This window comes from Delphinapterus leucas, chromosome 15 (genome assembly GCF_059928025.1).
Source record: "Delphinapterus leucas isolate spDelLeu-1000000601 "Yukka" chromosome 15, BTC_Dleu_Yukka2, whole genome shotgun sequence".
In the NCBI taxonomy this organism is placed as follows: Eukaryota; Metazoa; Chordata; class Mammalia; order Artiodactyla; family Monodontidae; genus Delphinapterus; species Delphinapterus leucas.
In genome coordinates, this window is record NC_143143.1 from 78,824,564 (window position 1) to 78,845,699 (window position 21,136).

Below are 21,136 nucleotides of genomic sequence, written 5' to 3' on the forward strand. Positions count from 1 at the left end.
GGATAACACACCAGCCCTCACCATGTTGTCTAGCGCTCCTGGGCACTCTGCCCCCCGTGTCCCCCTCCCCCGCCCCGACATCTCTGTAACGACCTGTCTCTGAGTTTGAGTCGCCCTCCAGCATGTGAGCTGCTTGAGGGCAGGACCAGGGACTTGCTGGGCCCAGAGTAGGAACTGTGATGCCACCTGTCAGAAGAATGACTCCAAACTTTGCTCGTACAGAAAGTGGCCACTCACTTTTGTCGATTCTGCTTGGTCTCTTAAAGCAGGAACCACTTTTCAAAAATTCCCCTCAAGGGAATAAATAATAAACATATAAGCTAGAAAAATATGAGACATAGTGCTTTATAGTGAACCTACCAGGTGTCCCTCCAAACCCCAAAAGGAGCCTCAATGTATTATTTAATATCTTTTCAAGAAACAAAGCTCTGGATACAATTTTTTCCTCTCTCCCTCCCTCCCTTCCTCTGTCCCTTCTCTTTTATCTAACAAATATATACAGGTCATCACCTGTGTTCTAGAACACATGCCAAGCAATGCAGTACAGTGGAGAATAAGAAAGACAGGGTTCTTGCTCTCAGGAAGCTTGCAGGGTAGGAGGCAGTCAGACGTTAAACAAAGGTACAGATAAAACAATTTAACTACCGTGGCAATGAGTTCCAGGAAAGAGACATTCTCAGCACAGAGAGAGGGTTGAGGAGGGGTGGGGGGGGGCAGTGAAGGCTTCCCAGTAGAGGTAACTTTTTGTTTTCCAGACAAAAATGTTAATATTTATTTCCATACGGAAGTGCTTGGGATACTAGGCTAGGAGACATTTGAAAGAAGTCTGACAATTATTCCAACCAATAATGGCCAAGTTTGGATTTAGGAGCCAATCAGAATAGGAAAAGAAAGAGCAAAGGGCATGCATGGACATAATTACAACAAGAATGAATAGGTCAGGCTTATTTGTATCAGATAAGAGAAAATGGAAGTTGACCTTAATTAACATCATGATAACAGGCCAAGGCCAATTACAGATAAGCACAGAGGACAAAATAAGCAAGAGTGATGTTCTTACAGGTGAATATCTTACAGATGTTCTTACAGGTCCTACATTAATGCTCCACAACACAGAGAAAGTTGGAGAGGGTAGTATCTCTTTGTGGTGTGGGGCTATCCCACATACTGAGGGCATCTGTCATCCCTGGCCCCGTCCACTAAATGCCAGGGGACAGTCCCTAGTTAGTGTAACAGCCACAAACACCCCACCAATTTCCAGTGCACCCTTGCTTCCTGCCTAGTGTCCTTGGATTAGCTTAAATGTCACTGCCTTGCCTCCTTAGGGGGCTCCTTCTGTAGACCAGGGCTGGGTAGTGGCCCAAGGATGGGGTTGGGGGGAGGAGTTTAGGGAGGAGAACGGATGAAATGGGGGTGCAAAGACCTGCTAAGGTGTGGGGCATTCTGAGGTGACAGCAAGCACATTTCACAGTGGGGAGGGGGTTCACACTGATCCCACAGGACAGCCTCCTCTTAGAATATGTGTGCCACACCCATCCTCCCTGGGACCCTGGGCTGTGAACCCCAAGCAGTGGACACTGGGTCTGCAGAGGGAGAACCTGAAGGGGGAGCCCACGATGGGTGAAGGGCACATGGTCGAAAAGACTGTAGTCAGGAGGTCAGTACAAGAAGGGAGGAGGTCCCCATCCAAAAGGGGCCACCGTTTCCTAGGGCAGGGTCTCTCGATCTTGGCACTGTTGACATTTGGGGCTAGATTGTTCTCGGAGGTAGAAGCCGTCCTGAGCACTGTGGGATGTTGAGCGGCATCCCTGACTTCTCCCCACTAGATGCTGTTAGCACGTCCCAGGTGTGACAATCAAAAATGTCTCCAGACATTGCCAAATGCCCCTTGGAGGGCAAGACTGCCCCCAGTTGAGAATTGCAGACTTGGACCAAATAATTTTTTGGCTGAAAGATGAGTTTGTCTTCCCAGAGGCTAGTAGAGTTGCTTATGGGCAACGGACTCCACAAAGTGATGGAATCATGCCCTCACCCTTCAGCTAGCGGATGTAGGACCCAAGCTGCTCCAGTGTCCCTTTCAGAGATCTCCAGGATTAAAAGGACACTGGGGTGAAGGCTGGGCTGGGGGAGGGTGTCAGAAAATGGATTTGCGGAGGTGAGCTGGGCCCAGGTCATTGGACTTTATTCAAGGGACGTGGTTAGGTTTTAAATTTATTTATTCATGGCTGCGTTGGGTCTTTGTTGCTGCGCGCGGGCTTTCTCTAGTTGCAGTGAAGGGGGTCTACTCTTTGTTGCGGTGCGTGGGCTTCTCATTGCAGTGGCTTCTCTTGTTGTGGAGTACAGGCTCTAGGCACGCGGGCTTCAGTAGTTGCGGCTCACGCGCTCTAAAGCACAGGTTCAGTAGTTGTGGCGCACGGGCTTAGTTGATTTGCGGCATGTGGGATCTTCCCGGACCGGGGCTCGAACCCGTGTCCCCTGCACTGGCAGGTGGATTCTCAACCACTGCGCCACCAGGGAAGTCCCCCGGTTAGGGTTTTGTTTGTTTGTTTGTTTGTAACTCTGCTGTGATGGAAATCCTCTGATCTCATTTTGAAAGCTCGCTCTGGCTGTTGGGTAGAGAACACGGTGTTCGAGTCAGAAATATTAGCAGGGACCAGTGAGGGCTGCCTGCTGGCTGCCAGGCGGGAGATGACGGGGACCGGGGCTTGGATTCAGCTGTGGTGGTAGAGGTGGAGAGAGGCAGATGGGTTCAGAGTCCAGGATGATGGCTGTGATGTTGGACCAGGTGGACTGCGTGAGGAGAAGAATCACTTCTAGCAGCTTGGTTTTAGCCTCGATTGGCGATACCCTAACATGAGATGGGGAAGACTGAGAGGAACAGGTAGGGCTGGGGTGAGGGAGGCAATGTGGAAACCAACGGGACCATTTTCTTTCATTTATTTTCTTAAATTTTGTTCTCAGCCAGAACCCTAATCCCTCTGAGCATCAGTTTCCTCAACTGTGAAATGAAGAGAAGAAAGCCTACCTCACAGGGATGCTGTGCCCACTAGGATCTTTTCAGCTGCAAGTAACCATGGCTTAAATACTAAGGATATTTAATGATCTCACATAACAAGATGTCTTGGAGGTAGGTGGTTCCGGGTGGGTTTGGTGGCTCAGCAAAGCCACCAGGATTCAGGGTCTCTCCATCCTTTTGCTGTCTCTCCTCTTGCACTGGTTTTCCATCTTCGGACTTGTTGCCTCGTGGTTGCCAGAAGCTGCCATGGCCATCACATTCTCACTCAGTCCCACGCAAAGATGGGAACAAGTAGAGTAAACAGAGAGGCTCTCTTCCAGTATTGAATGTCCCTGGCCACACTGACCCATCCCAGGCCATTCAGAAAAAGCAAAATGGAATTCTTGTTTAGAACTCCTGATCTAACCCTGAGGATATACCCTCTTGGTGTTGGACTGGAAGCTGGGAGGATGTAAGCCTGGAGCTCCTTAGGATCCCGCACATACAGCCTGCCTAAGAGGAAGGCAGGGCCTGTGGGACAGTATCTGAGCACCTGGATGCAGCCATGCCTGAAGCGACACCAGACAGCAATTGCCTTTTCAGTTATGTAATCCAGTATATTTTCTATTTTGTTTAAGCCTATGTGAGCTAGGTTTCTCTCACAGTTGAAGGAGACTTGACTGATGTAGCTTGCAATAAGAGTTTTTTCCTTCAATTCTAGGGTCTCTAGAGATAAACAAGTGTATGAAAGTCTTAGTCAATGCAGGCTACTACAACAAAAATACCATACACTGAGTGGCTTAAAAAATAAACATTTATTTCTCACAGTTCTAGAGGTTGGAAATCCGAGATCCAGGTGCTGGCTGATGTGGTGTCTGGTGAGGGCCCACTTCCTGGTTTGCAGATGGCTGTCTGTCTTCTCACTGTATCCTCACATGCTCTCTTTGGACCACAGCGAGAGGAAGCAAGCTCTCTGGTGTCTCTTCTTACCAGGGATTGAACCCACACCCTTGGCAGTGAAAGAGTCCTAACCACTGGATGGCCCGGGAATTCCCTGCCCTACCTCCTAATACTATCACATCGGGGGTTAGGATTTCAACATACGAATTTTGGGGGGGGACACAAACATTCAGTCTATAACAATGACTTATCTTAGTAAATACAAATCTTTCCACAAAAGTTAGTTTAAAATAATAATAATAAAAAATTCTAGAGCAGCTTTTTAATCTGGGGTGCAGTGCAGAGGAGTCTTTCTTAATTCAGATGGTGTGGGTGGTATTCAGGTAGTTGCTACATTATGCTTTTGTATTTACAAATAATCATTGTGGCATTGTTGTTATAGAAAAGAGTAGAGCCATGTAAATGGCAATAAGTTGGTCAATGGTTAAAAACGTTAAGTACAGCTGTATACTGAAATACTAGGCAGCTATTTTAAAAAATGTGGTAGGTAGCTTTCTCTAATACTGATGATACGGGTCGATATCCAAGATGCATATATAAGTGGAAAAAGCAGATAAAAATCAGTGTGTCTAATATGCTTCATTTGTAGCAACCAATAAAAAAGACAGTGTGAAAACCTTTGCCTGTGAATGTATACAAATCTCCAGGAAGATAAACAAGAAACTCACAGTGGTGCCTGAGATGGGATGGGAATCGGTGCTTGCAGAAAAAGAGAAGCAAACGTTTTTATTGCACAGCCCTTTGTACCTTATGAATATTCAATCCCGTGAATGGACTACCTCTTTTAAATAAATAAATCACATACATGCAAATGACAAAAACCGACAAGCAGAAATCGCAGACACCAAAACAACACAGGATTATCTAAGGTATTCTGACCCAGCAACATTGAAACATTGGCTTGGAATCTGGCTCAGACTTTAAGTCATGTGAGGGAATTAGGCCTTCCTAACAGAATCCACTTAAGGAATATAATGCCTTCCACGGATTTGGTGTTGGCCCCGATATTCCAGAATCAATGCTGAGCTCTGCTCTGAGTTTCACCATCATAAAGGTGTGCAAAAGACAGACACATCCCAATGTCTCTGTGGCTTTCCCTGTGTGTTGGTAGTCACAATGATTTGTTTTGTTCCTTTATGCCTTTTTAAAAAAAATAACATTTTTGTGCTGCCTATTTGGTAATGAACAGTGGGGAAAATGAACGTTGTTTAGAATTAATGTAATGACGAATAAATTCCCATAAGAAAACCCAGAAAAGGTCTTTAAACTCAACGAAAAAATAAAAAGAGACTTCCGCCTGGCTCTTGAGGCTGTAAGACGTCTTTTCTTTCTTAGAAATATTAAGCTCCCAACAAGTAGGTTAAAAACTTTACCCTCCGGGGCTTCCCTGGTGGCGCAGTGGTTGAGAGTCCGCCTGCCGATACAGGGGACACGGGTTCGTGCCCCGGTCTGGGAAGATTCCACATGCCGCGGAGCGGCTGCGCCCGTGAGCCATGGCCGCTGAGCCTGCGCGTCCGGAGCCTGTGCTCCGCAGCGGGAGAGGCCACAACAGTGAGAGGCCTGCGTACCGCAAAAAAAAAAACACAAAAAACTTTACCCTCCATTAAATCCTAAAATAGTGAAAGTGAATGATCCATCTCCCCAGTGTCATGTTTCCGGACGGGACAACGATTATGAATGTCTCTTGGATCTGACGCTCCATTAAGTCCTGTTAGGAAGAATACTTTCCAGCTCCAAGACACAATTAATATCTTACTGGCAATGGCATTCTTGAATAGATGACTGGGATTTTAATTACACTCAAGCAGAAAGTAATACTTTCTAGGGCTGGGTAAAAACACTCTTCGGAAGTAAAGTTGGGGGCCATAAAGACTGGGGATTACTTTAGCTAGTCATTTGTAACAGGTAAATGGTTGTGTTTTAACTTCCTGGAGTTAGGGCTGGAGAAGAAGAGGAGGATATTTTAGGAGGAGGAAGGAGAGTCCAGCTGAGGGAGGTGAAGGTCTTTAAGAATTTTTCCATGGTTGAGAATTCATAAAAAACAAGAGTATTGATTATAAAAAGGACAGAACTTCAGAATTAACATTTCTACAAATCTGTAAGTTATCCATTCATGTTGTTTACCCAGTGCATTAATCGTTACTATAGGAAATGCAAGCATTTCCCAAAAGTTGGTGAGATGAAAAACTGGAAAACAGTCACCGGATGACTTACACAATCTAACACAGTGGTTCTTTTTTTTCTGGCCTCACCACGCAGCTTGCAAGATCTCAGTTCCCCGACCAGGGATTGAACCCGCGCCCTCGGCAGTAAAAGCGTGGAGTCCTAATCACTGGACTGCCAGGGAATTCCCTAGCCCAGTGGTTCTTAAGCAGGGATGATCTTAAGCAGGGGATATCTCACACTGTCTGGAGATATTTTTGGTGATCACAGCTGGGGGGGGTGGGTACCTCTGGCATTTAGTGGTCCAGGGATGCTGCTAAACCTATATGCTTTTTGTTATACTAAGTACACCATTTTATTTAATTAATTTATTTAATTTCAATTTGAAAGCAGTCACTGTTTATTAACTGACCAGATTACAAAAGTAATCATGGTAGATACCTTAGTTCATCCTTCTAATAAGCCTGTTGATCTGGTCTTCCCTGTTGCCAGCATTTCCACCTTCTACAAAATGGGTGGTCTTTTCCTTCATTCCACCTCGTGCAGCAGACAATTTGAAGGGCCACAGGAAGTTGTTTGCTTCTTTGAAACGTTTTCCAACAGTATAGATCTCATGAATCAGACCCTCCATGCAGATAATACTGTATTGCCAAGAGGTAGAGCAATCAACGCATTGTCTGTTAGAGCAATTCGCTTCTTGGTGATTTTGCCATAATCACGCTTGTAGATCAGTTCATTTACTGACTTCAGGTTGGGGTACTCCCACGCAATGTACGGTTCCACAATTCTCAGCATGTTCACTGAAGCCTTGTTGAGCTTCACAAAGGTGCCATTGAAGATCTGATGGAGGCGAAGAAGCTGTAACACCTGTTGAACCTTTGGGCTCACACCACTGATACCTCCGATCCTGATGACAAATGCCAATTTGGGTTCAGTGGGTACGTAGAAGTTGCTGGCTTTTCTTGCCATCCTAGCCATTCGAATTTCAGTTCTTATGTACACCATTTTATACCTGGACTTCCTTATTTACTATATCTTCAAGTTTGTTCCATATCAGGATAGAGCACACTATATTATTTATGTATGTTATAAATACATATTTTGTATGTTACAATTATGCAAGAAAACCCACTTATTGTCTTCTCTTTTAATGTATCCATCTCACTAATTGCTTTATATAATTAAACTTTTTTCCGTAGAGCACCACCTTTTCCTTGAAAATCCATTTCTCAAACACCGGATGCTACATTTGGTTGCCAGGTCACATCACACAAAAAGAAATCTTGGAAGAACTACACTTAATTAGTTCTCTATTTTAAAAACGTGCACGCCTCCTTTCCTCCCTCACTGGGGTTGGTAACGCATCTAGAAATGGCTGGATGGACCTGGTGAGACCCCCAGGTAAACTGAGTGTCCTAGAGGGCACGTTGGCCTCCTCAAGTTACTGGTCACTGCTAATTAGTTTAGAGAGTATAAACCCTTCATATTCTCAAATTCCTTTTTCAAAGAAACAGGAGGCTTAAGTCGCCACAGATGTGAATGATGTCATGAAGAGGGACTTCAGGAGGTGCAGTCGAAACCGTCTGAAGCTCACAAGGCAGCGCAAAGCCACCGGCGTGGCCCTCCGCTAATAGAATTTAGCCAGGACAAGAGCCATCCAGCTTGTTCCACCAGGAGCTCAGTGCCTCTAATAGATTCTGAAAAAAACATGCCTTTTGTTGTTTCAGTTCGGGCTTAAGAAAAAAGAAAGTGAAAAATAAAGTTGGAAATACATCTTTTGTTGGAAATTTGACCAGTATGTTATCATAGGGTATTTTCCTTACTGTGATAAAAGCGGTGATTTCGTAAAATTTATTTTGTGTAATTCCCTTCATTGCTTTCCTGGTTACATATTCGCTATATATATTAATTCCACAAAAAATGTATGGAGGGTCCACTTTGTGCCTGGCATGCTTCCAGGACTGGTGATATAGGATGAAGAAGGCAAACAAACAAAAAATCAAGCGTTACAAAACATATTCCATGGAAAGGAAAGACTATGAGCCCACCCACTCCAGAGACCATGGGTTTCTCCAGTGTTTTTCCTTCCATGCCTATGCTAACATATAATATTTTACAGTGATGGGGATTTCTTGTATGGATATGTATATACTTACACAGACATACAGATATTCACAGTAACATCTGTGAGGGGAATAAAAATCTCCCAAATAAGTGATTTTAAAAATATTCCTGTTTATCTTTAATCTGCACACAGATTAAAATTGCTGACGCTCTGAACCATATTCTACATTGAAAAGAATTCTCTGCCTTTGCTTGTGGGTCAATGTTGTCACATTTATAGGAATAAAAATGACAGCGATTATAACCATCGTCATAGAAGTGAAAATGCTCCATTACTGAGGTCTGGCTGCATGACAGATACACTATAAAGCATGTTTATAATGTACTGCATTTGGGCTGGCTCTGGAAATCACACAGCAGCCCTGGGAGGCTGGGTGAGATCCAGCCCCAGGTGGAGATGAGCACGGGAGGGGGGTGCCGGTGTGGGGGGGAGGGGCTCAGAGCAAGTACTTAGCAGCTCCCAGCACAGATCTGCTTGGCTTCTAAGCGCCACATTTCCCACTCTAATACCATCTAAGCAAGCAAACAAGCATCCACAAAACCTGTAAATCGACACGTAGAAAACTAGGCTGTTGTTTGTCATTTTGATGGAGCAAGCGCACTACAGAAAAGCAGGATTTCTAAGTCTCTCATTCTGTGCTGTCACTAGAGGGTGACTCTAGGTGAGTCGAGTCCCCTCGCCTGGATACGAAATGAGATGAATATTCAAAACATGGATCCCAAAGGGGTCCTATCCTATGAGGATTAAGCCAGACAGTGCATGTTAAAAAATAGAAGAAAAAAAATCTGTAAATTGTAAAGTGCTTTCCAAATCTTAATTATCCTGTTTTTTTTTTTTTGGTGAGATTGTCTCATTTTATTTTTTATTGACATGCAATTCACCTAACATGAAATTAACTGTTTTAAAGTGTATAATTAAGAGGCAGAGCTCACTCGTGATGTTGTGCAACCATCAAACTATACTATCTTCATGAACATAAATATATACATATGTCGCACGTGACAATGTTGGGCATCGTTCTTTGATCCTTTAGTAATTTAGTGCCCCTCAAGGACACTAGGCTCCTGCAAGAGTCTCCCAACCCCTAGACCTCTAGCTCACACAGGGTTTCCTGCCTCTTCTCAATCCTGTCATTGAATTTCAAAGCCTTACAATTGCACCCAACAAATTGCTATGGGTATTTATTCATGGTCTTTGTGATATTTGCTGTTTTACAAAGCCAAGGGAATGTCTGGGTCTCTGATAGGCTACAAAGCCAAAAATAAATCCAGGTAACATGATAAAATTTTAATTATAACCATCCTTGGTTTTCAAGACACCCAAATACTGGGTAATTGTACACAAACTGAAAACAACACCCCTCCACTCCCAACCCTGTCTGGTTGCTGGGAAGTTCTAGAAATAAAGGTAGGGCTCAACAACATTTAAGACCTTTGTACAGAAATACAGAAGCCAGTTCAAAGCCTTTTCCATATCTGATAACTGGAGCTATCACTTCTTTTTAAATGCAACTGAGTTATTTCGGGTATTATTAGAAAAAAATTAAACTAGATTATTTGCAGCATAGTGAAGGAAGATTACTTTTAGCAGTGATGCATGTTTCCACAGGGATCAGTCCTGTTTTAATTTCTAGACTGGCAGTTCTATAGATTCACAAATAAAGAGAGGCCCTGGCAATTTCTATAAAGCCACAAACAAGCCCTATGTTTCTGTTTCTTCTGATGAAATGCTCTGGGTCAGGCAGTGTGTTTGTGATCACACCAAAGTAGCAGCATCCAGTTCAAAGTGGAGGAAAAACAGTCTTAACAATGTAAGAATTTCCAAAAGTCCAAACATCCCTGGCCACGCCGCTCCCACAAATGGAAATGGTGTCAGATCTGCATCATAATTGATCCTCCAGATTTCCATCCACAAAAGAAGGATGTGGTCAAATAGAACAAACAACACCAGGGACAACAGAGGAGCCTTCTTGCTAACGTTCCCCTCCCCTCCGCCCACTAAAGTTTAGCAACCGACATCAATTTCAGCGTAATGCTCAAGATACAATCACGGTAGAGGTTTATGGCATGTTACGAAGAGCAGGGGACAAGCACATGCTATTTTCCTCCTTGAGATGTGAGCTGCTGATAAATATTCACTGTAGAGGTTTTTCCATAATTCTTTGATTCTTCAAAAGCAAAGCCATTTTGGGAGTCTAAGCTTTTTGCTCCTGACCCCACAAACACGAGGGGGAGGGGAAAAAAGAGTGAAAATGAGGGAGAGCAAGAGAAAAAAGAACAAAAATTTTTGATACAGATAAAAGAAATTAAGCGAGCCATAAAGTCTGGGTTTTGTTTTAACTGGGTTGTAAGGTCCTGCTGTGCTGCCCATAATCCAGCTGGGAGAGGGGCCCCTGCTGGGTGGCTAATTAAAACAATTATAAATACAAAGAAGGTATCAATGGCATTCCGAGACTCAAACAAAGAAATAAAGCATTGAAGATTTAAATTGTCAATGGTCAATCTCTCTTCAGGGGATTCTGAAGAGGAGTCCGTGTCCCCAAGATCCCCCAACTCCTTTTTTATACTGACTTACGTCTGGTTACTCGGGACCCTTCCTTCTGTTGGGTTTACAGACATCAAAATATGTCAATGATGGAATTAAGGGAAAGTATAGGCACGAAAAGACTCCGATGTCTTAGCATGTCAGAACAGTGGATCTGAGTTTAAAAAATAAAATCCTATATGGGGAAAAAGGCCCCTGCCCCTCCTTTGGAATCGCTATTTTCAAAAACAAGAAAACAGAAAAGATCTTGAGACTTTTTGCCCCGATTCAAAGTGACAAAATGAAAGTCAATGTGAAATGTGATTAGAGGGTTTTTTTTTTTAAAAGTACTGTGGGCAGTTTTAGGAATGTTGACAATGTAGCAAGTGTGCTAGAATACTACTTCAATGGATTTTTAAAAAGTGAGTTGCAGAATTAAACGGTACTCCCCAGCAAAAGTGAAAATCTTTCTTAATTTCTTAGACCAAACTTTTTTTTTTTTTCCCTTTCTGGCTTTTATAGGTTGAACCCTAAAAGGAACACTCAGAAGTATACTAACCTAGAGTTGCATAAATTAGTTCTCTGGTTATGGTAAAGATCCTAAAAAGGTGTGAAACTGAAAGCCACAGGTAAGAACTAATTTATGCAACTGTAGAAAAATGTCTGAGTACTTACAACGCAGGACAAAATACGTGTCAGATGTAGATTCAAATGTGGGATGAGCAACGTTCCTGATTCCTTTAAGGAACAGGATCCAGATACTCCTGCACGCGTCTGTAGTGCTGAGACAGTCCCTCACTGCACTTTCAGAACCTCTCGGGACTCAATCCCAGAGCAGAACAGGTCGCAAACATTTTCAGGGGCGTCCCTCGGGGAGGGTGGTCTGTTTGCTCTCATGAGTGGGGTCTGACCACTGAGAGCCTGCACTTGGGGGTCGGTCAGCGGGGCTTCAGGAGAAAGACCCCAAAGCTCCGATTCGCTAAGGCTCACCCTTAAAAGGAGCAATACCTCTTTCCACCCAGAAAGAAAGTAACCGGCGTAGCTGGTGAAAGCCTGTTAAGGAGGAAGCAGTTAAGGTAGGGGCAGCTGCTAAGGACCCAGTGGGGGTCGGAGCCCAGAGGCATCCTCTCTCACTCTCCCTTCCCAGCTCCTCCCCTACCATCCCTCTCCGCGTCCCCCTTCTCCGTCTGTCTTATTTTGCCTCCAGTGGCGAGGGGATTGAGTCTTTCTTTGGGGTTATCAATGCCCTCCCATCCTTTGACTTAGTGTTATTTCTTCCATCAATTAACCGGAAGATGCGTCTCTTTCCCGGTGTCAAAATAATATCAATGAAAAGGTCTGAGAGACTGAATGGAAACATTGGCCCAAAGCGTTTGCAGCAATGATGATGATTAGTAAAAAGAAAGACAGGATTTGACCAAAATGACTTTTTTCCTGGGATAGGAATGTTGCCTCAAAAAAAAAAATGTTGCCTCATAAAGCACCTTTGCTGCTTCAAGTATTTTGAAGTTATTATGTAACCAGGATATTAATACAAAGCACAGAAACTCCTCTAGTTATGTGTTCAACTCCGAGCTTTTCCGGATTTGAACACAACTCCACGCGGAAGCAAAAGTGTGACAACTCTGCTCAACGCCAACAGAGGGCGATAGATACTGGGATCTGTCACTTGAGTTCTGGTCAAAATTTTTAGGCTAAGGCAATACTGAAACTCAGATGCGCTCAGGGGGCAGAGGAAAACGGACAGGCAGATCTGCCAACAACATTCGTGGGTTATGGCTCGCACACCGTATGCCAGGAGGCGTGCAAGTCATTAAACAAATCTCAAAACATTTAATCTTCCCACTTTGACACGTATACATTCATAATGACAAAAGCAAAACATACGTGTCAAGTTATTGTTTATATATGATTAAAAGTCTGCAAACAACCAGAGGAGAGAATTTACTTATTACTGCACGTCTGGGTGTCCTGTTGATGGGCCTGTGATATTCATATGAGTAACAAACATAATTCATAAGTTATTATTTATCCCATTTCTTTTTGTTGTTTCCATTTCAGTAGACTCATAAAATGTATAGTTACAGTCAGGTTTTTACATAATTTATATTCTATTGACCAAAGACTAAAATATTTTTGTAAAGATTCAGATAATAAATGTTTCAGGTTTTGTGGTCGATCTCATATATTCTTCTCGGTTTGTTGCACAAACCTTTAAAAATATAAAACCCATTCTTAGTTCATGGGGTAAATATAGCCCTTAGGCTGTTTGAAATAAAATCCTGTCATTTTTTGACCCCTGATTTCGTCAATAATCATCTAAAAAATGGAAAAAAATCAAATACAATTATCAAAGTATAAAAAATGTGAATACTCATTAAAAAATTAGATGTTATAAATACTTCACAAATGTTTTAAAATATTTTTCTACCAAAATGTCCAAAATTATTTAAGATGGAAAGGTAAAATACAAATGATAATTGAGATCAAGCTTTACATAAAAATTATTTACACAAAGCTGAAGCTGAAATATATATATATAGTTAAAAGAATTTGTTAAACCCATTAAATATTCATTATAAAAATAAAACTACTTTCAATTTTAGCATTCAGTGTTTGTCCAGCTGCCAATGTTGAGAATCTAAGCCTGCTACATCAGGACCAAGGTATAAGCAAATTGAAGAGTTATATGAATTAATATTACAAAATGTCCTGGTACAAATACTGTGCTCTTTGTAAGCACCTCTAGAATAATGAATTGGGACAATGCGAAACAAGAAAGGGGTTGCTCTGGTATTGCTATGGAGATGGGCTATACAAGTATCTGATGCATTTATGGCATGGGAGAAGGCTCCGACAGTTAATTCAGTCGTCTTTTCTCTTTCCTAAGTGCTTCCCGTGCTCAAATCCTCCATGCACCATGAAGCAGTGTTGTCTGATGTTGGCAGCAGTATGACAACAAACCTTCAAGGCATTCAGAGGCAAGTGCCTTTTGCTTTGCAGAATGGGACCAGAGATGTGAAGTGTTTCCCGGGGTCTGAACGGTGTCAGTCACAAGCGTGCCTGTTTAATGCCATGGGTTGCACAATGCCACCGCTGAGTACCAGATGTTGAGGGGCAGGCTTGCCCATGACTTTTAGCAAATATTTCTTTTGTGTGTTTTATATTCAGAGACACAAAAGTGAGGAGTCCAGGGCAGAGGCTCCTCTTGCCCAAGTCTAAAGGGAGACTGCAGGCTAGATTAAACAAACAACGCCAAGTGGGAAGATGAAGGGCCGCTGACACTAAGGGGCAGAATCAGAGAGATGACAGGACATGGTAGAGATGCAGTGATCTGGGGAGCCCATTCCCTGTCTAAAGAGAACTGTCAACATTCTGCCCTTACCAATTACTGACATGTAGGAAAGTGGACCTGCTGTTGCTGGACTGTCTGATTTCTCAAGAGAATGCTAAATTCTGGGTTTTTATATGAAAAAAAAATATTACAAATAATCCAAGTTAAAAAATAAAGGGCACATTTGGAGGGATTAAATCTTTAGGCTGGATTGATTATTAAAGCCACCATGATCAGCCTTCTGGTCTACCGCATTTTCCTATTTGTGCTTATTTCTGAAGGGTTTATGATCATTAATTATTCATTTTTGATAAATACTAAAGCAATGACAGAGTCAAATGTGGGGAAGAAGAGGTATGTGATTAGGTTAGAAAAGAAAGTGAAGGTTCTATTTACACCTTCACTTCACACCTTAACAAGGGTTACCTGTGTTCCATCACTTAGACTTTGCATAATATGGACTCAGCAACGTCCTGTTTACAAGTAGAGAAGCCTCCATACCTGGACATGTTACTTTGTTTCTGGTTCTGTCACTAAGTTCAGATAATTTTTGAGAGATCTTCATTGTACTTCATTTTTAGTAATAGGAGAGTGAGTGGCAAAAAAATGCGAGATAAGAGAGTAAAAGGATGAAGTTAGAGATCTGCAGGGAGTATTTCCAGATGTGAAGACTCAGGACATGGGGTTACATCCTGTGGTTCTGGAAGGGCAAACAGAAGATATCTGGCCTAGGAGTTGGGGAGGGAGAATGCAAAGGGAAGGTACCAAGTTCTGTGTCAGGCATTTTGGAGCACAGGTGAGGTGTCTACAGAGAGGTTAAGAGGTCAAACTGTCCCAAGTTCAAAACCCAGTTTTAATTGTTACAAGCTGGAAGAAGTTGCTTCTCCCTCTGAGCTTCTGTTTTATCATTTGTAAGAGGGTGATAATGATGACCTATCTCAAAGGGCTACTCTGGGCAATAAATGAGCTAATCAAAGTGAAGGTCTAGTGCACATTCCTCAGTAAGTACTCAGTAAAGTTGGCCACTGTTAGGAGAATCATTGGGATTAGTGATGGGAACTTGGGAATCATCAGCAGAAAGGCAGGCAACTGAAATCTGAAGAGAACGGGGCAGGAGGCATATGTATTGGGGAGCATAGGGATTTGGGGGAATATAGGAAGGAAGTGAAACCCTCAAAGGGATCAGAGGAGGAACAGTCAGGTCGCAGAAAGGCCAAGACAGGGTTTAGGGAAGGCCCCAGTGTGGAAATAAAATAGAGACTTTATTTTCTGAACAGTGTGAATAGTGAAAGTGAGTTAGAATGGCATTTTATAAACTTTAGGGTACTGGGGAGGGGAGATGTTTAAAGCACAGATTCCCAGAAATCCTGACTCAGGGGTTCTGAGCTGGGGCCCAGGAATCTACAGGGATTCCAACTGCAGGTAGAAAAGCCACTCTTGGAAGAACACTGTGTTAAGACAGAATACGCAGCCAGGGAGAAGAGACAGAGTGGCCACCATTCTTTCAAGGTAGTTGGTTAGAGTACACACGTGTTTCACCCTCCACTATCCACGCATTGAAGAAAGAAAAAAGTTTTCAAGAGAAAACAGGTTGCTTTCAACAGGTTGCTTGATAAGTAAAGGAAGGGATGGTGGCTAGTGGTGTTTATTTCTATATATATACAATGGCCAAGGGGACTTAAACATCTGTGACCCTAGGCTTGGATGGGGGAATTAAATTGGTTGATCTTCAAGTGTTAAACCAACCTTGCATTCCTGAAATAATCCAACTCAGTCATGATGGATAGTGGGAAAGAGACACATTGATCAGACCTCAATCTCAGGTTCCAGGTTCCCTGTGCTGTCTCAGGGTTCAGGCAGGCATGACCTTCTATCCCATCAACACAACAGCTCCCTGAGACTTGGAAATAAACATCAGGTCTTCTAGAGCTGTGATCTTCAAACTGTTTTTCTCTCATACTCTATAAAATAATATCTTAAAAGTATGTACTCCCTTACATGTTTTAAAGTTTATATCTAAATCTTCCTATGTTTAAACAGCTTAAAAGGACTCTGGCACTATAATTATTTGTTATATAATTTCTTTAAATGTATTGAAAATAATCTAAATATCATGTATCCTTGACCTCCACTGTCACCCACTTAAATCATACATGAATAAGCTGTTCTTTAATAGTTGAAATTTTATGTCATTATTTAAGTTTTCTCCTTAAATTTGCACTTCAATTCCACATCCTCATGGAATTTTATATTAATGTAATAAATATTTTTTGCTTAGAAGTCTTTTATTGATCACCTTATCAAAATTCTCAGCAAGGAAATTTATACATAAGTTCAAAAAATTTAACTTCCTTTGGTCAGAACTGAGTCACTATTACAATTATTAATTTTTGTGTAATTGATGAAAACAAGGTGACTATACTACAAAATCAGAGCAACAGAAGTTATATCATTATTGAAGCTGGGTCATGGGTGCAGGGAGGATCATTATGATTCTCACTCCTCTGTATATGTTTGAAATTTTCCACAATAAAAAGTTAAAAAATATATTGAAGAAGTAAGTATGTTATAAGTTCTGGTTAAACATTCCTAAACAAAAAATGTAAAATTTTATTGGCAGTAACAATTTAACAAGATGGATGTGACTTTTAACAAGATAGATGGTCCCTTTCTTTGGTGCAGATCAAGTAGCAACCACTATTACCAGGTTCTTGCATATCTTTCCAGAGATACTGGATGCATATATGAAATAAATACTAACATATACTCTTTTTGATATATAAATGATAGCATATTGTGTGCACATTCTGCACCCTATTCTTTTTTGTCAATGCATCTTTGTGTATGACTATGTCATATAAGTATATATGTATATATACAGACACTTGCTTTTTATTTCTAAAAATGTCTTCAGAGAATTCCATGAAATGGATGAACCATAAGTTATTTACCCAGACTCTTCCCTACTTGGTGGCATTTAAGTGGTTTCCAATCTTTTGCATTTATAATCGGTGCTGCAGTGAATAACCTTCACAAGTATTGCTTTGCTCATCTCTAATTTTATCTTAGAAAAAAATCACAAGTTTTAAGACCAGTTTTAATAGAAAAATGCCTTTCAACAGCTTAAGAAATACTTTTCATAGATTTAAAAACTGACCAAATGTGATTCTTTTGGCTCACTTTCAGGTGGGGCGCTCGTCCCCTTCCTGCTTTTCTAATACAAAAGAGCCAACCTTGGTGACCTAATACAAATCTCACCTCTTGTTATTTATTTTCCAAATATTTAAGCACAGCTGATTGCTCTTTTTTTTTTTCTGAAATGCCAGAGAAAGGAGAGGTAGCATTTATTGAGAATTTATGATGTGCATGTTCCATACTAGGAGATATTATCTCATGGAGCCCTCACAACAACCCAATGACATGGACATTGTTTAAAAATAAGAAAACTAGGGCTTCCCTGGTGGCACAGTGGTTGAGAATCCGCCTGCCGATGCAGGGGACGCGGGTTCGTGTCCCGGTCCGGGAAGATCCCACATGCCGTGGAGCGGCTGGGCCCGTGAGCCATGGCCGCTGAGCCTGCGCGTCCGGAGCCTGTGCTCCGCAACGGGAGAGGCCACAACGGTGAGAGGCCCGCGTACCACAAAAAAAAAAAAAGTAAGAAAACTAAAACTCTGAGAGGTTAAGTCACTTGCTTAAGGTCACACAGCTAGTAAGTAGTAGAGGTAAAGATTCATCCCAGGTCTGTTCGATTTCAGGAATTCACTCACTGCCTCAGGAGCCTACAAAATATATCCCTGCTATCCAAGCCAACACTGCCTCGTACACTTTTAAAACTACTTTTAGGTTTATGGAAATATTTCAAAGATAGTACAGTTCTAGATATGCTTTATCTAGCTTCTCCTAGTTAACAAACTAAGAAATTAACATTGGTACAACACTATTAACTAAACTAGACATTTTGTTTATATTTAACCAATTTTCCCCACTCATGTTCTTTTTCGCTGCTTTGGGATCCAATCCAGAATACCACTTTGCTTTTAGGATTTTTCTGTTACTTTTATTTTTTTCTTTCCTATATTTATCAGCTCCCCCACTACTTCCTGGAAGCAGAAATATTACTGAACACGTGAGTCCATCCTAGTGTCCTAGGAACAGTGCTGGACCCACGACCATGGAGTCAATGGTGACGTGACATGATTTATCTGGCTTGGCCTGATTTATTAAAGTTCTGGCTGTAGAAGAAAACAGGTTTCCAGGGCTCTGGAATATCAGGTGTGCTAATGAACGCCCCGTAAAGCAGGAGGGACACATCAGCACTTCGTCACCTTGTCTGCCAGGCGCCGGAGGAAGTGGGAGATTTGCTCATGACACCAGGTCATTTCCTCCCTCCCTGGCCTGACCTCCCAGCTCTTCCAGCAACAGCCAGTGGAAGCCACGGCCAAGTCACTTAGTGACATCTTAAGGTGAGGCAAAGAACTGACAGGTCACGCTGGTCCCACACTTGGAGGGGACCTTCCAAATCCAGAGTTCTCCTCCTTGGATGGGTTGCCACATGAAAATATGAGAAGTCTAGACACTGAATGGACATCAAACATACTTAATAAAAAGAAAATTTTGCTATGTAATTTTACCTGATCTCCATGATTATCTAGTATTTACTATCCATAGTAAGGTTTTTTAAATGCGTGAGATTCATTCAACAAATATTTACTTAATACCAACTATGTTCCAGGCACTATTTTAGGGGCTAGGTATAAGCAATAAATGCTAGAGTCCTAACCTCTGCCCTAAAAGAGCTTATATGGATATAGAAAGCAGATCAACAATCAATCAACATAGTATATAAGGCAAGTGAAATGTTAGCCATTCGTGCTAAGTGTTACATTCATTTAGTATGTATCTGAGCACCTGTGTGTGCCAGGCACTGTTCTAAATCTTGGAGAGGTGACAAGGAACAAAACTAAGGTGCTGAGGTCCCTTAGCTTTGAGATAAGACAGATTCTACTCAAAGGGAAGGTGATTTTAAATAGAAGGGTGAGGGAAGGCCTCTCCAAGCGAGTACCCTTTCATCTGAGATCTAAAAGATAAAAAAGATCAAAAAAGCGGGTGGAAAGAGCATTCCCAGCAAATGGGACAGCATGTGCAAAGGTCCTGAGGTGGAAAAGAGACTGGCAGGTTTGAAGAACTGAGAGAGAAGAACATAGTGGAGTGTGTGCAGTGAGCAAGGGGAGAAAGCAGCCACGGTATGGAGGGAATTTCAGTCCACGGGAACGTGAAAGCCACTGGGCTAATCTGTCTGTTGCCAGAATCCCCTTCCCCATGGGTTCCAGGTTCTGCCAGTCTTCGTTGCTGTGCATGGGCTTTCTCTAGTTGTGGCGAGCGGGGGCTATTCTTTGTTGCAGTACGTGGGCTTCTCATTGCAGTGGCTTCTCTTGTTGCAGAGCACGGGCTCCAGGTGCGTGGGCTTCAGTAGTTGTGGCACACGGGTTCAGCAGTTGTGGCTCGTGGGCTCTAGAGCGCAGGCTCAGTAGTTGTGGTGCATGGGCTTAGTTGCTCCGTGGCATGGGGAATGCCCCTGGACCAGGGCTCGAATCCATGTTCCCTACACTGGCAGGCGGATTCTTAACCATTGTGCCACCAGGGAAGCCCTCTATGCCTGCTTTTGTGCTACAACAGCAGAGCTGAGTGGCCTGCAAAACCTAAAACATTTTCTTTCTGGTCCTTTACAAAATAAGTTTGCCAACCCTGTGCTAAGACATGGCAGGCCTTGAGCAACGCTTCAATTCTCCCTATGTCTGAAGACAGAGTGATTTCAGTTATTCTGACCTAATCTTGACACCCAGCAAAGGTTTTATGCAAGGAAATGATGGTGTCCAGCTAATGTCTGAAGATTCTATTTTTGCTACTGTTTGGAGGATGGCTTGGAGGAAGGCAAGACTGGAAGTAGGGGGATCCATAAAGAGGCAGTTATCCAGGTGAAATACGATGATGACTTCTACCAGGGGGATGGTGGTGGGGATGGAGAGAGGAGGGAAGATGCAAGATAGATACAGTCTAGAGACACCCAGTGGCAATGGATACACTAGTGTGCAGATCACGATTAAATACTATTCTCCCATAAAAAGAACCAGAGCTCCTTTGAGAAACAGTTAATCTCAGAGCTGGGGCAGGTAATACACAAGATTCACCTGGAACATCTTGTGATGCCAGAAAGTAATGAAGTGCTTTAAAAACTATGGGGCCATGTTGAAAGGACACAGGAGCCAACTTGAAGGACCTTCGAATGGCCAAATCTAGAGTGATTTGAACTAAATAAGCAATGAGAATAATAAATGATACAAGTCAATAAACAAATGGGGGGAAAGGACAGAGCCTTCTTACAGAAGTTCCAATTAACAATTGTGAAAGGAATGACAGAATTTGAAAATCACCATTTAGCAAACACCACAGGGATAACTGTTACAGCCAAGAACGGTGGATGGATGCTAAAGTTAGTGAGCAAAAGAATGATGAGAAATGGAGTATTTGCATAGTCTCAAAGAATCTCCCGCCCAGGGTTCTTATTAAGGACAAAGAGAAGAAGAGTAACTTCAGAATGAAGAAACCCTATGGACACCACCTTCACCAAGTGACCACGGTTAACATCATCATTAATGAGACATATTGACTTCAGGTAAGTCCTGATATGATGCACTGAAAAAAGCCACGGGTGGCATTCCTGAAAAAAAAAGTTGCATAACTGCAACCTAATCGTGGGAAACATCAAAGAATTTCCAATTAAGGAACATTCTACACAACACCGGTCAGTACTCTTTAAATGTGTCAAGGTCATGAAAGACAAAGGAAGACTGAGGATCTGTTAGAGGACAACTAAATGAACGTGGGATGCAGAACGGGATCGTGGACCAGAAAATGAACCTGAGTGGGACAACTGGCAGATTTTGAATAAGGTCAGAGATCAGGCGGCAGTATTGTAGCAAGGTTATTCTCCTCATTTCCGCAGTTGTACTGTGCTCATGTAAGATGTTAACATTTG

General features: G+C 42.4%; 1 pseudogene; it reads right to left on the minus strand.

The window, feature by feature from the left end:
- Window positions 1-109: 109 nt before the first annotated feature.
- Window positions 110-21,111, minus strand: LOC149747516 (large ribosomal subunit protein uL30 pseudogene; annotated as a pseudogene).
- Window positions 21,112-21,136: the final 25 nt, after the last annotated feature.